We start from the raw sequence: 16,505 nt of genomic DNA, 5'->3' as shown, positions 1-16,505 counted from the left end.
GTTGAAGATGAAAAGTTATTGAAAGCTTTTTATTTTGTCGCACGCTGTTGCCGTGGCATGCACAGTTTGCAAAGGAAAAAATTACTTCTTAATGAAGCATTCCCAGTTGTACGAAGCAGCTAGAGCTACGAAAATTTGGAGACAAATGTAACAGCCCACGATGTACAAAAAAGTCTCTTGGTGCCATGTGCTAAACCCAACAGGAAGTCCCGTAGGGGCCGGGCATCACATTTTGAGCTAAAAAACTCCTCTTTAACGAAGCATTCCCGGTTGTACGTTTCACCTAGCGCTATGATAATTTAGAGGCATACATAAGAGCCCACGATGTACAAAAAAGTCTCTTGGAACCATGTGCTAAACCAAACAGGAAGTCCGCCATTTTGATTTATGATGGGATTTGTAGACTTTTTTTGTGGCCTTTTTTAGGGGTCATATTTTAACTCCTCCTACAAAATTCATCCGACCGTGTTCAAACTTGGTGTGTTTCATCTTAAGATGTTTAAGATGCAAATTTATCGAAAGTTTTTTATTTTGTCGCACGCTGCTGCTATAGCGATGCATTGGTTGCCAAGTAAAGTGCTGCTTTGTTTTTTTTATCTATACATGTGTGAAAACTCGTGAAACTTTGCACACACATCAGACTTGTCATTAACATGAATTTTTAGAGATTTCTTGTGCAATTTGCAATAAATCGCACCCTCTATACATTTTTTATGGAGCATTTCCGATTGGATGATTCAAGCGCAAAATAACTAAAGATGACTTGACTTGACCTAGATTTGTGAAAACTCAGAGGCATACCTATTATATTATTATTATTTTTTGTACCTTACAAGATTATCTCTTGTGCCACATTAAACCCCTTTGCAGGCCTGAGCCAAACCACGGTCCATACATTTGATACCACTGCTTTATTTCAATGGTCAAGTACTTCATAACCACACCTACTTATGCTTGTCCTTGCATATATAGTAGACAACAAAGAGCTCTTTCAACAAAAGACATTTCCATCTACAAAGTCATACAAGGTAAGCACTCTATAAATTCTGCAATCACTACACTTCTATTCCTAAATTATCACTTCAAATACCAACAATGGTTAATACAGCTACAAATTTCTTGTATGTTTATGAAGTATGATACTGTATTTATTTCTACTCCTTTGCTTTTCTACAGAACATGAACAAATCAACAAGCAAATTCTCTTTTGATAAAGACCCTCTAATCATCTCCATACGCAAAGATTGCCAACTTTTTTCCGTAAGTATACAATACATAAACTAAACAGGACAACTTTCTCAATCATATACAGTATGCCATACATATATGTATTAAGTTCTCATTTATTAACAGGTTTGTTAAAGGCACCTTTAGTGTGTTTTTCTGTTTGTAATGTTTCTCCACGAGCACGTCTAGCCATTGATATCATGTAGAACACATATGCTAACCTTTTAGAGACAATTGAAGCTTACTTGCACAGTAGCCACTATCTTAACCACTTAATTCACATGTCTACTTGACAACTTATTACATGTAGTGAAATGGTACTTTGTGCGTCTTATGCTTTTTTCTGAACACTGCTTTTCAACTCTTTCCTTAAAACCAATACATGCGGCACTGTTATACTGTATAAATATATATGTCCGTGTGTATATATAACCATTTATGTACCTGTCGTATCCTTACTTTTATTCATCATTTCATCACACAATCCTAAAACATTGCTTTTTGACCCAGAGGATTCAACTATACCATTTTTGCGTGTCTTATTACTTACTAGCTATATTATTTATTAACGGGCAAAAACTATGAATATAAGATCACCGTCAAATATTACGTCTGTAATATCCATATACAGTGCATTACATAATATGCATTTGTATTAAGACACTACCATGCTAAAAATATGCACACGACTGTTCTGTAAACTACACCTAAGACAACCAAACTTCACAGATCTAACATGATTCTTCATTCTTTTTTGTTCTACAGATGTATCAAATGCTGCCACACAGACAGAAGAAGCCACTGAGGACATGCACGAAGACGATGATCACAATATAACAGGACAGGTTAACCCCCCTGAAGTTTTAGCCCGCAGGTCAAAGCGTCCTAGGACTAATTCATCCATGGAGGTTACATTATCCTAAGACAGACTATGTGCTAACCCGAACTCTTTGACCCCAAGGGATTCATCTGTCCCAGAAAACTTTTACACTAAAGAGTTTATCTGTCCTAGGGCGCTGTTAACCCCAGGTTAAAGTGTTATTTAATCTGTCCTGTTACAACAGCTATACATAAACAGCTGCATTCCTCTCCTGTTCCATCTCTCGCACTTCTTTCATCTCTTTTTCTCCTCTACTTATACCTATGCTTGCTCATGTGCTTTTTTCCCCTTTAGATGATGTCATTGGTTAGCCTGCTTCAAAGCTACATTTTTTCTTGAATAACTGTCACACATTTACTGTTTGCTGGACCCTACAAAACTGTCACAATACTTCACTATGTCATGAATACATATGTGTTGCACAGCGACACCACATTAAGAGTCATCAAAAAGCTTTTTATTTGATCACACACCATCTCTGTGCCATGCAATGTTTTCAAATGAACAGATGCTGGTTTTGAATATCAAACGAGCGACTTTTCATGAAACTTTGCACACACATCAGAAAGTCCACACTTTTGAATTTATTTTGGGAATTGTGCATCATTTTTGGCCTTTTACTGCACCTTTTTACACACAAGGCACGGCAAATGCATTTCTATTTTCCATGGTCCTTGTCTATTTAACAGTACCCCAACGTGCAAGTCCCCCGACTTGCATATACCCCAACGTGGCCCGGGTTGCGAGGGCCCTTTATAGCTGCTCGCAGCTCTAGTTCTTCTTTTTATTTGTTATTATTCTTTTCCGCAAACAATCACATTTTTGAGACACTAAACGTGAACGGAAACTCACCAAACTTTACACACACGTCAGGCCTGGCGAAAAATTTGATATTTTAAAGTCGCCATAGGTGATAACAGAAAAATGGCTCCATAGCGCCACCTACATAGGTTAAACAGATCCCTGGCCCGCAACGATTGTCCGACGGCTATGAAAATTGTGTGGCACCTGTAGCACATCCAGATGAACAAAAACCTCTTTGATGTGTGTACCCTAAAATAGACAGGAAGTGAGATATGAGTATTTAAATGTCAAATTTTGGCCAATTTTTGCACATTTACAGGGGTCATACTTTTGCCTGCTTCTCCTACACGGTTAATCCAATTGACTTCAAACTTGGGATGTACCATCTCAAGACCTGGGACAACACCATGGTAAAAAATCTAAAGTTTTCGACATACTATATGACGGCGGTGGGGCATCAAATTTAGAGTTTCAAAACACTTACTAAACGTAGTATTGCCGGTTGTATGTTTAACCTAGAGCTACGAAAATTGGTACACATATGTAACAGACTATGACCTACAAAAAAGTCTGTTGGTGCCATATGCTAAACCCAACAGGAAGTCCGCCAGAGGCGGGGCATCAAATTTTGAGTTTCAAAATTCTTACTTAATGAAGCATTCCCGGCTGTACGTTTCACCTAGAGTTACCAAAATTTAAAGACATATGTAACAGCCCTCAAGGTACAAAAAACTCTTTTTGAACCATATGCTAAACCTAACAGAAAGTCCACCATTTTGATTTACTTTGGAACGTGTTCCCATTTTTTTGGCCATTTCATAGGGGTCCTATTTTAACGAACTCCTCTTACAGAGTTTATCCGATCATCTTCAAACTTGGTGTGATTCATCTTAAGATGTTGAAGATGAAAAGTTATTGAAAGCTTTTTATTTCGCTGCACGCTGTTGTCGTGGCATGCACTTGTTTGCAAAGGAAAAAAATTCTTCTTAATGAAGAATTCTCAGTTGTACGAAGCAGCTAGAGCTCCGAAAATTTGTAGACATATGTAACAGCCCACGATGTACAAAAAAGTCTCTTGCTGCTTTGTGCTAAACCCAACAGGAAGTCCCGCAAGGGCCGGGCATCACTTTTTGAGCTAAAAAACTCCTCTTTAACGAAGCATTCCCGGTTGTACCTTTCACCTAGCGCTATGATAATTTGGAGGCATACATAAGAGCCCACGATGTACAAAAAAGTCTTTTAGAACCATGTGCTAAGCCAAACAGGAAGTCCGGCATTTTGATTTACTTTGCTATTTGTAGCCATTTTTTGGGGGCCTTTTATAGGCCTCATATTTTCTACAAAACTTGTCAAAGATTGTCTTCATTCTTTGGCATGTTTCATCTGAAGTATTGCCGGTTATACGTTTAATCTAGAGCTACGAAAATTGGTACACATATGTAACAGACTATGATCTACAAAAAAGCCTGTTGGTGCCATATGCTAAACCTAACAGGAAGTCCGCCAGAGGCAGGGCATCAAATTTTGCATTTCAAAATTTTTACTTAATGAAGCATTTCCGGCTGTACGTTTCACCTAGAGTGACCAAAATTTGAAGACATATGTAACAGCCCTCGAGGTAGAAAAAACTCTTTTTGAACCATATGCTAAACCTAACAGGAAGTCTGCCATTTTGATTTACTTTGGAACATGTTGCCATTTTTTTGGCCATTTCATAGGGGTCTTATTTTAACGAACTCCTCCTACAGAGTTTATCCGATCATCTTCAAACTTGGTGTGATTCATCTTAAGATGTTGACGATGAAAAGTTATTGAAAGCTTTTTATTTCGTCGCACGCTGTTGTCGTGGCATGCACTGTTGGCAAAGGAAAAAAAAATCCTTCTTAATGCAGCGTTCCCAGTTGGACGAAGCAGCTCGAGCTACAAAAATTTGTAGACATATGTACACATTTGTCCACATATATATATTTACATATGCATGTAAAAAAATTATGTCAGGCTAAACTAAATGGTTGATTAGGCCCCACACATTTTCACCTTACCATACCCGGCCCTCTTTGCAAAAGGTTTGAACACTCCTGGCCTAAACCTAGGTGTATACTCAAACTATGCACGCACATAAAGCCTGGAACAAAATGTGTAATTTAGAGGGTTCTTGTTTTGTTTTTTGTATTCCTTATATTTCATGTCATTATACTTGACACACTATTTTTACTACTCACTGAATCAGTTATAAGAACATTTAATTGATACAATCCAATCACATCCTAGAGAATTGAAAACACATTCAATCATGAGGTTGTTAAGACACATTTACTTCTGTAGCACTTAACCACAAACAAGTTGCGACATCCCCTGATCTAACCCTCCAACCGGGCAAGGAAAAACTTTCAGGGGTCATATTTTAACGAACCCCTCCTACAAAATTTATCCGACTGTCTTCAAACTTGGTGTGTTTCATCTTAAGATGTTTAAGATGCAAAGTAATCGAAAGTTTTTTATTTTGTAACATGCTGTTGCCATAGCAATGCATTGTTTGTCAAGTGCTGCTTTTTTTTTTTTATACACATGAAAACTCATGGAAGTTTGCAAACACATCAGACTTGTCATGAACATGAATTTTCAGAGATTTATTGTGCAATTTGCAATAAATAGCGCCCTCTAGACCTTTTTATGAAGCATTTCCGATTGTATGATTATGCTAGACCTACAAAAAAGTATTACGTAGCCATTTGCCAAACCAAAGAGGAAGTCCGCTATTTTGATTTTATTTTGGGAATTATACATCATTTTTGGCCTTTTTCATTCAACTTTGCACAGACAAGGCATGGAAAAAACTAACATTTTAAATGGTCCTTGTTCCATGTAACAGTTGTCAAGTGCTGCTTTTTTTTTTTTTTATACACATGAAAACTCATGAAACTTTGCAAACACATCAGACTTGTCATGAACATGAATTTTCAGAGATTTATTGTGCAATTTGCAATAAATAGCGCCCTCTAGACATTTTTATGAAGCATTTCCGATTGTATGATTATGCTAGACCTACAAAAAAGTATTATGTAGCCATTTGCCAAACCAAAGAGGAAGTCCGCTATTTTGATTTTATTTTGGGAATTATACATAATTTTTGGCCTTCTTCATTAAACTTTGCACAGACAAGGCATGGAAAAAACTAACATTTTAAATGGTCCTTGTTCCATGTAACAGTACCCCAACGTGCCAGTACCCTGACGTGCAAGTAACCCAACGTTGTGCTCAATAGCGCCCTCTATGCATTTTTATGGAGCATTTCCAATTGTATGATTCAAGCGATACACAACTAAAGATGACTTGACCTAGATTTGTGAAAACTGGGAGGCATACCTATTAGCTTAAGACCTACAAAAAGTATTCTGTAGCCGTATGCTAAACCTAAAAGGAAGTCCGCCATTTTGAATTTATTTTGGGAATTGCGCACCATATTTTGCGTTTTGATTAAACTTTGCACACACAAGGCTTGTCAAAAACATTTTAGATGGTCCTTGTCCTATTTGACAGTACCCCAACGTGCCAGTACCCCGACGTGCAAGTACCCCAACGTGGCACGCCTTTGCTGTAGCGATGCATTGTTTGCAAAGAATTTTTTTTTTTATATGATTCAGCTAGATGTGTGAATATTGGGAGGCATACCTATCAGCCGAATACCTCGACAAAGCATTCCATAGCAATGTGAACAAACACAAAAAGCATGGCAAAACATTTACAATTTAGACGGTTTCTTATGAAACAGTACCCTAACGTGCCAGTACCCCGACGTGCAAATACCCCAACGTGGCACGGGTTGCGAGGGCCCTTTATAGCTGCTCGCAGCTCTAGTTATTCTTATTATTATTCTTCTCCGCAAACAATCGCATTTTTGAGACGCTAAACGTGAACGAAAACTCACCAAACTTTACACGCACATCAGGCCTGGCGAAAAATTTGATATTTTAAAGTCGCCATACATGATAACAGAAAAATGGCTCCATAGCGCCACCTACATAGGTTAAACGGATCCCTGTCCCGCTACGATTGTCCTATGGCGACGAAAATTGTGTGGCAACCGTAGCACATCCAGATGAACAAAAACCTCTTTGATGTGTGTACCCTAAAATAGACAGAAAGTGAGGTATGATCATCTGACTGTCCAATTTTGGCCCAGTTTTGCACATTTACAGGGGTCATACTTTTGCCCGCTTCTCCTACACGGTTAACCCGATTAACTTCAAACTTGGGATGGACCATCTCAACACCTGGGACAACATCATTGTAAAAAATCTAAAGTTTTTGATATACTATATGACGTCGGCGACGCATCAAATTTAGAGTTTAAAAATTCTTACTTCATGAAGCATTGCCGGTTGTACGTTTAATCTAGAGCTACGAAAATTTGTACACATATGTAACAGGCTATGACCTACAAAAAACTCTTTTTGAACCATATGCTAAACCTCACAGGAAGTCCGCCATTTTGATTTATTTTGGAACGTGTTGCCATTTTTTTTGGCCATTTCATTGGGGTCTTATTTTAACGAACTCCTCCTACAGTGTTTATCCGATCATCTTCAAACTTGGTGTGATTCATCTTAAGATGTTGAAGATGAAAAGTTATTGAAAGCTTTGTATTTCGTCGCACGCTGTTGTCATGGCATGCACTGTTTGCAAAGGAAAAAAAATATCCTTAAAGAAGCATTGCCAGTTGTACGAAGCAGCTAGAGCTACGAAAATTTGTAGACATATGTAACAGCCCAAGATGTACAAAAAAGTCTCTTGGTGCCCTGTGCTAAACCCAACAGGAAGTCCCCCAGGGGCCGGGCATCACATTTTAAGCTAAAAAACTCCTCTTTAACAAAGCATACCCGGCTGTACGTTTCACCTAGAGTTACCAAAATTTGTAGAGGTATATAACAGCCCTCGAGGTACAAAAAACTCTTTTTGAACCATATGCTAAACCTAACAGGATGTCCGCCATTTTTATTTACTTTGGAATGTGTTGCCATTTTTTGGGCCATTTCATAGGGGTCATATTTTAACGAACTCCTCCTACAGAGTTTATCCGATCATCTTCAAACTTGGTGTGACTCATCTTAAGATGTTGAGGATGAAAAGTTATTGAAAGCTCTTTATTTCGTCGCACGCTGTTGTCGTGGCATGCACTTTTTGCAAAGGAAAAAAATCCCTCTTAATGAAGCATTCCCAGTTGTACGAAGTAGCTAGAGCTACAAAAAATTGTAGACATATGTAACAGCCCACAGTGTACAAAAAAGTCTCTTGGTGCCATGTGCTAAACCCAACAGGAAGTCCCCCAGGGGCCGGGCATCACATTTTGAGCTAGAAAACTCCTCTTTAACGAAGCATTCCCGGTTGTACGTTTCACCTAGCGCGATGATAATTTGCAGGCATACATAAGAGCCCACGATGTACAAAAAAGTCTCTTGGAACCATGTGCTAAACCAAACAGGAAGTCTGCCATTTTGATTTACGATGGGATTTGTTGCCATTTTTTGTGGCCTTTTTCAGGGGTCATATTTTAACGAACTCCTCGTACAAAGTTCATCCGACCGTCTTCAAACTTGGTGTGTTTCATCTTAAGATGTTTAAGATCCAAACTTATCGAAAGTTTTTTATTTTGTCGCACACTGCTGCTATAGCGATGCATTGTTTGCCAAGTAAAGTGCTGCTTTGTTTTTTTAACTATACATGTGTGAAAACTCATGAAACTTTGCAAACACATCAGACTTGTCATGAACATGAATTTTTAGAGATTTATTGTGCAATTTGCAATAAATAGCGCCCTCTAGACATTTTTATGAAGTATTTCCGATTGTATGATTCTGCTAGATTTGTGAAAATTAGGACAGACCCCTATCAGCCTAATACCTACAAAAAAGTATTATGTAGCCATTTGCCAAACCAAAGAGGAAGTCCGCTATTTTGATTTTATTTTGGGAATTATACATCATTTTTGGCCTCTTTCATTAAACTTTGCACAGACAAGGCATGGAAAAAACTAACATTTTAAATGGTCCTTGTTCCATGTAACAGTACCCCAACGTGCCAGTACCCTGACGTGCAAGTAACCCAACGTTGTGCTCAATAGCGCCCTCTATGCATTTTTATGGAGCATTTCCAATTGTATGATTCAAGCGATACACAACTAAAGATGACTGGACCTAGATTTGTGAAAACTGGGAGGCATACCTATTAGCTTAAGACCTACAAAAAGTATTCTGTAGCCGTATGCTAAACCTAAAAGGAAGTCCGCCATTTTGAATTTATTTTGGGAATTGCACACCATCTTTGGCCTTTTGCACTCACAAAGCTTGTCAAAAACATTTTAGATGGTCCTTGTCCGATTTGACAGTACCCCAACGTGCCAGTACCCCGACGTGCAAGTACCCCAACGTGGCCCAGGTTGCGAGGGCCCTTTATAGCTGCTCGCAGCTCTAGTTATTATTATTATTATTATTATTATTATTATTATTCTCCGCAAACAATCGCATTTTTGAGACGCTAAACGTGAACGAAAACTCACCAAACTTTACACGCACATCAGGCCTGGCGAAAAATTAGATATTTTAAAGTCGCCATACATGATAACAGAAAAATGGCTCCATAGCGCCACCTACATAGGTTAAACGGATCCCTGTCCCTCTACGATTGTCCTATGGCGACGAAAATTGTGTGGCACCCGTAGCACATCCAGATGAACAAAAACCTCTTTGATGTGTGTACCCTAAAATAGACAGAAAGTGAGGTATGATCATCTGAATGTCCAATTTTGGCCCAGTTTTGCACATTTACAGGGGTCATACTTTTGCCCGCTTCTCCTACACGGTTAACCCGATTGACTTCAAACTTGGGATGGACCATCTCAACACCTGGGACAACATCATTGTAAAAAATCTAAAGTTTTTGATATACTATATGATGGCGGCGACGCATCAAATTTAGAGTTTAAAAATTCTTACTTCACGAAGCATTGCCGGTTGTACGTTTAATCTGGAGCTATGAAAATTGGTACACATATGTAACAGGCTATGACCTACAAAAAACTCTTTTTGAACCATATGCTAAACCTCACAGGAAGTCCACCATTTTGATTTATTTTGGAACGTGTTGCCATTTTTTTGGCCATTTCATTGGGGTCTTATTTTAACGAACTCCTCCTACAGTGTTTATCCGATCATCTTCAAACTTGGTGTGATTCATCTTAAGATGTTGAAGATGAAAAGTTATTGAAAGCTTTGTATTTCGTCGCACGCTGTTGTCATGGCATGCACTGTTTGCAAAGGAAAAAAAATATCCTTAAAGAAGCATTCCCATTTGTACGAAGCAGCGAGAGCTACGAAAATTTGTTGACATATGTAACAGCCCAAGATGTACAAAAAAGTCTCTTGGTGCCCTGTGCTAAACCCAACAGGAAGTCCCCCAGGGGCCGGGCATCACATTTTGAGCTAAAAAACTCCTCTTTAACAAAGCATACCCGGCTGTATGTTTCACCTAGAGTTACCAAAATTTGTAGAGGTATATAACAGCCCTCGAGGTACAAAAAACTCTTTTTGAACCATGTGCTAAACCTAACAGGACGTCCGCCATTTTGATTTACTTTGGAATGTGTTGCCATTTTTTGGGCCATTTCATAGGGGTCATATTTTAACGAACTCCTCCTACAGAGTTTATCCGATCATCTTCAAACTTGGTGTGACTCATCTTAAGATGTTGAGGATGAAAAGTTATTGAAAGCTCTTTATTTCGTCGCACGCTGTTGTCGTGGCATGCACTTTTTGCAAAGGAAAAAAATCCTTCTTAATGAAGCATTCCCAGTTGTACGAAGTAGCTAGACCTACAAAAATTTGTAGACATATGTAACAGCCCACAATGTACAAAAAAGTCTCTTGGTGCCATGTGCTAAACCCAACAGGAAGTCCCCCAGGGGCCGGGCATCACATTTTGAGCTAGAAAACTCCTCTTTAACGAAGCATTCCCGGTTGTACGTTTCACCTAGCGCGATGATAATTTGCAGGCATACATAAGAGCCCACGATGTACAAAAAAGTCTCTTGGAACCATGTGCTAAACAAAACAGGAAGTCTGCCATTTTGATTTACGATGGGATTTGTTGCCATTTTTTGTGGCCTTTTTCAGGGGTCATATTTTAACGAACTCCTCGTACAAAGTTCATCCGACCGTCTTCAAACTTGGTGTGTTTCATCTTAAGATGTTTAAGATGCAAAGTTATCGAAGGTTTTTTATTTTGTCGCACGCTGCTGCTATAGCGATGCATTGTTTGCCAAGTAAAGTGCTGCTTTGTTTTTTTATCTATACATGTGTGAAAACTCATGAAACTTTGCAAACACATCAGACTTGTCATGAACATGAATTTTTAGAGATTTATTGTGCAATTTGCAATAAATAGCGCCCTCTAGACATTTTTATGAAGTATTTCCGATTGTATGATTCTGCTAGATTTGTGAAAATTAGGACAGACCCCTATAAGCCTAATACCTACAAGAAAGTATTATGTAGACATTTGCCAAACCAAAGAGGAAGTCCGCTATTTTGATTTTATTTTGGGAATTATACATCATTTTTGGCCTCTTTCATTAAACTTTGCACAGACAAGGCATGGAAAAAACTAACATTTTAAATGGTCCTTGTTCCATGTAACAGTACCCCAACGTGCCAGTACCCTGACGTGCAAGTAACCCAACGTTGTGCTCAATAGCGCCCTTTATGCATTTTTATGGAGCATTTCCAATTGTATGATTCAAGCGATACACAACTAAAGATGACTTGACCTAGATTTGTGAAAACTGGGAGGCATACCTATTAGCTTAAGACCTACAAAAAGTATTCTGTAGCCGTATGCTAAACCTAAAAGGAAGTCCGCCATTTTGAATTTATTTTGGGAATTGCACACCATCTTTGGCCTTTTGCACTCACAAAGCTTGTCAAAAACATTTTAGATGGTCCTTGTCCGATTTGACAGTACCCCAACGTGCCAGTACCCCGACGTGCAAGTACCCCAACGTGGCCCGGGTTGCGAGGGCCCTTTATAGCTGCTCGCAGCTCTAGTTATTCTTCTTCTTCTTCTTCTTCTTTATTCTCCGCAAACGATCGCGATTTTGGGTACCTAAACATTCACGAAAACTCACCGAACTTTGCACACTCCTCAGGCCCGGCAAAAAATTTGATATTATTAAGTCGTCATAACAATGCGACTCGATAGCGCCCCCTAGCGTAGAAAAATAAAAACCAAGCCCGGCACGTTTGTGCTAGAGCAACAAAAATTGGCAAGCACGTGTAGCACCCCGAGACGCACAAAAAAAGTCTATTGGGACCATGTAGCTAAAATGTACAGGAAGTGAGCTATGAATTTTTTTATGTCCAATTTTGGCCTATTTTGGCACATTCACTGTGGTCATGCTTTTTCCCACTTTGCAAACATTTTTCATCCAATTGACTTCAAACTTGGCATTTATCATCTCAAGACCTGAGAGAAAAACTGGGCAAAACATCTTGCCTTTTTGAAATACTATATGACGGGGGCGGGGCATCAAATATTGCCTTTAAAATTTCATTTGTCCAGAAAGAGCAAATGCTTAATAACTCCCATGTTCAAGCTCCAAAAAATCTCAAACTTCTCAGGCAACGTAATAGTCACGGCCTGAAAACATCTATATGATAAAATTCAGTTATACATATAGCGCCACCTAGTGGTTACAATAAATGTCATACTTTACGTTTTTAGCTACTGTGCTGAGCTTGTTGAAGGGATCCATTTGAAAATTGGTCAGAAAAGGCTTAAGATGTTGATCATGCCCCACACCGAATATTGTAACTTTTCGCCAAAGGGCGTGGCCGCTACGGTGACGCAAAGTCTGAAGATTTTTCGTGAAAATAAAAGCTGCATTAACTTGACCGAGATGATCCTATCTTCTCAAAATTTCACACATTTGATGAGAGTCCAGCCCTAAAGACATCTACTGACTTATATTTAATCTAACTGATAGCGCCACCTAGTGGCAATTTTTTTTATTACGAATTTTCTTCTACGTTTTTCTCCAAACACGTTAACTGGACCTACCTCATATTTGCTCAGATGAGGGTTTCGGCCTTCATGATGTCACAACACGAAGTTTGTGAGTTTTCGCGAATTGCTGTGGGTGTGGCTAAGCGCTGTTCGCCAAGAAAACAACGCCAGTTTTGAGGGTCTAAACATGCACAGAAACTCATGAAACTTGGCACACACATCTGGCCTGGTAAAATGAGCAATATTTTATTGTTGATTGTGCTATTTTTACAAAAATGACTCAATAGCGCCCCCTAGACGTTTTTAACGAAGCAGCCCCGGTTGTACGTTTAAGCAAGAACGACGAATATTTTTAGGTGTATGAGGGAGCCCAAGACCTACAAAAAAGTCTCTTGGACCCATATGCTAAAATGAACAGGAAGTGAGCTACGAATTTTTGAATGTCCCATTTTTGACCATTTTTGCACATTCACAGGGCGCAGACTTTTGCTCACTTCTCCTACACGTTTCATCTGACTGAGTTAAGACTTGACCTGGACCATGTCAAGACCTGAGCCAACGACAGGGGGAAAAATCTTGACCTTTCGAAATACTATATGATGAAGGCGGGGCATCAAAATTTGTGTTTCGCACTGAAAAAGGATATGCATAATAACTCCCCGGTACATGCTCCAAAAAATCCCAAACTTGACATGTATGTTTATCGTCAAGGCCTGAAGCTATCTCTATGACAACATTCAGTTATATATGCAGCGCCACCTAGCCCTTGAGGCATAAAAAAAAAAATACTCCACATACGGTATTTTGTACAAAAAATGTAAACTCATTCTAAGTGTGATAACTAAGTCATTTATGAATATTCTTTTTGTTTCCACCACTCAAAATGTTCACTGGCATCAGACTTATCCAAACATATATATATTTTTATTTATTTTTGATAGCCTCTATGGACATTAAAAGCAATATCGTGAATGAAGGATATGCTTAATAACTCCACGGTACATGCTCCAAAAAAAATCCCACACTTGACATGTATGCTTATAATCAAGGCCTGAAGGTATCTCTATGACAACATTCAGTTATAAATACAGCGCCACCTAGCCCTTGAGGCTTATATAAAAAAAAATAAAAAATACCCCACATACGGTATTTTGTACAAAAAATGTACACTCATTCTAAGTGTGATAACTAAGTCATTTATGAATATTCTTTTAGTTTCCACCACTCAAATTGTTCACTGGCTTCACACCGATCCAAACGTATGTACGTTTCCATTTTGTTTTATTCATTTTTGATTGCCCCTTTGGACAATAAAAGTAACATTGTGCAATGAGTACAACGAGCGATGATGTGTATATACACTTTTACAAAAAAATACCAATCAGGGCAACTCATTGCCTAAAAATAAAAAAGGACGCTGATTTTTGCAGGTCTTAACAATCACCAAAACCCGTTGAGCTTGATACACACACTGGCAAAAAAATATTCTACATGTAAACGTTTATTATGCCATTTTCAAAGAAATTTTGCTTCCAATATGCCAGTACCCCAATGTGCCAGTACCCCAACGTGCAAGTACCCCAACGTGCAAGTACCCCAACGTGGCCCGGGCTGCGAGGGCCCTTTATAGCTGCTCGCAGCTCTAGTTAGGGCCCGAGCAGCGACCGCTGCGAGGTCCCTATTGTTCCTGAAGGAATTCTTATTATTATTCTTTTTAGGGCCCGAGCAGCGGCGGCGGCGGTGCCGCTGCGAGGCCCTATTGTTTTTGTAGGAATTCTTCTTCTTATTATTATTATTAGGGCCCGAGCACCGACGGCTGCGAGGTCCCTATTGTTCCTGAAGGAATTCTTATTATTAGGGCCCGAGCAGCGACCGCTGCGAGGTCCCTATTGTTTTTCGTTCGAAAAATTATTCTTCTTCTTCTTCTTCTTCTTCTTCTTCTTCTCCGTAAACGATCGCATTTTTGAGTACCTAAACATTCACGAAAACTCACCAAACTTTGCACACTCCTCAGGCCCGGCGAAAAATTTGATATTATGAAGTCGTCATAACAACGCGACTCTATAGCGCCCCCTAGCGTAGAAAAATAAAAACCAAGCCTGGCACGTTTGAGCTAGAGCAACGAAAATTGGCAGGCACGTGTAGCACCCCGAGACGTACAAAAAAAGTCTATTGGGACCATGTAGCTAAAATGTACAGGAAATGAGCTATGAATTTTTTTATGTCCAATTTTGGCCTATTTTGGCACATTCACTGTGGTCATGCTTTTTCCCCCTTTGCAAACATTTTTCATCCAATTGACTTCAAACTTGGCATTTATCATCTCAAGACCTGAGAGAACAACTGGGCAAAAAGTCTTGCCTTTTCGAAATACTATATGATGGGGGCGGGGCATCAAATATTGTCTTTAAAATTTCATTTGTCCAGAAAGAGCAAATGCTTAATAACTCCCATGTTCAAGCTCCAAAAAATCTCAAACTTCTCAGGCAACGTAATAGTCACGGCCTGAAAACATCTATATGATAAAATTCAGTTATACATATAGCGCCACCTAGTGGTGACAATAAATGTCATACTTTACGTTTTTAGCTACTGCGCTGAGCTCGTTGAAGGGATCCAGTTGAAAGTTGGTCAGAAAAGCCTTAAGATGTTGATCATGCCCAACACCGAATATTGTAACTTTTCGCCAAAGGGCGTGGCCGCTACGGTGCCGCAAAGTCTGAAGATTTTTCGTGACAATAAAAGCTGCATGAACTTGACCGAGATGATCCTATCTTCTCAAAATTTCACACATTTGATGAGAGTCCAGCCCTAAAGACATCTACGAACTTATATTTCATCTTACTGATAGCGCCACCTAGTGGCAATTTTTTTTCTTACGAATTTTCTTGTACATTTTTTCTCCAAACACGTTAACTGGACCAACCTCATATTTGCTCAGATGAGGGTTTCGGCCTTCATGATGTCACAACACGAAGTTTGTGAGTTTTCGCGAATCGCTGTGGGCGTGGCTAAGCACTGTTCGCCAAGAAAACAACGGCAGTTTTGAGGGTCTAAACATGCGCAGAAACTCATGAAACTTGGCACACACATCTGGCCTGGTAAAATGAACAATATTTTATTGTTGATTGTGCTATTTTTACAAAAATGACTCAATAGCGCCCCCTAGAAATTTTTAACGAAGCAGCCCCGATTGTACGTTTAAGCAAGATCTACGAAAATTTTTACCTGTATGAGGGAGCCAAAGACCTACAAAAAAGTCTCTTGGACCCATATGCTAAAATGAACAGGAAGTGAGCTACGAATTTTTGAATGTCCCATTTTTTACGATTTTTGCACATTTTCAGAGGGCATACTTTTGCCCACTTCTCCTACACGTTTTATCCGACTGACTTATGACTTGACCTGGACCATGCCAAGACCTGAGCCAACAACAGACGGAAAAATCTTGACTTTTGGAAATACTATATGATGAGGGCGGGGCATCAAAATTTGTGTTTCGCACTGAAAAAGGATATGCTTAATAACTCCCCGATAC

At 39.2% G+C, this 16,505-nt stretch overlaps 1 protein-coding gene and 1 long non-coding RNA gene across 5 annotated transcripts in view; one reads left to right on the top strand and one right to left on the bottom strand.

Annotated features, from left to right (window-relative positions):
- LOC144005727 (SUN domain-containing ossification factor-like) overlaps window positions 1-16,505 on the bottom strand; it is a 74,366-nt gene that overhangs the window by 42,979 nt on the left and 14,882 nt on the right. The window lies entirely within an intron of this gene.
- LOC144007607 (uncharacterized) lies at window positions 1,033-2,622 on the top strand. The gene is made up of 3 exons (XR_013280251.1): window positions 1,033-1,098; window positions 1,177-1,260; window positions 1,993-2,622. It is a non-coding gene; the product is annotated as an uncharacterized LOC144007607 (long non-coding RNA).

The sequence above is a fragment of the Festucalex cinctus genome, chromosome 1 (genome assembly GCF_051991245.1).
Source record: "Festucalex cinctus isolate MCC-2025b chromosome 1, RoL_Fcin_1.0, whole genome shotgun sequence".
NCBI lineage: Eukaryota > Metazoa > Chordata > Actinopteri > Syngnathiformes > Syngnathidae > Festucalex > Festucalex cinctus.
The sequence above is the reverse complement of the archived record's forward strand: the minus strand, read 5'-3'. Positions and strand labels throughout refer to the sequence as shown.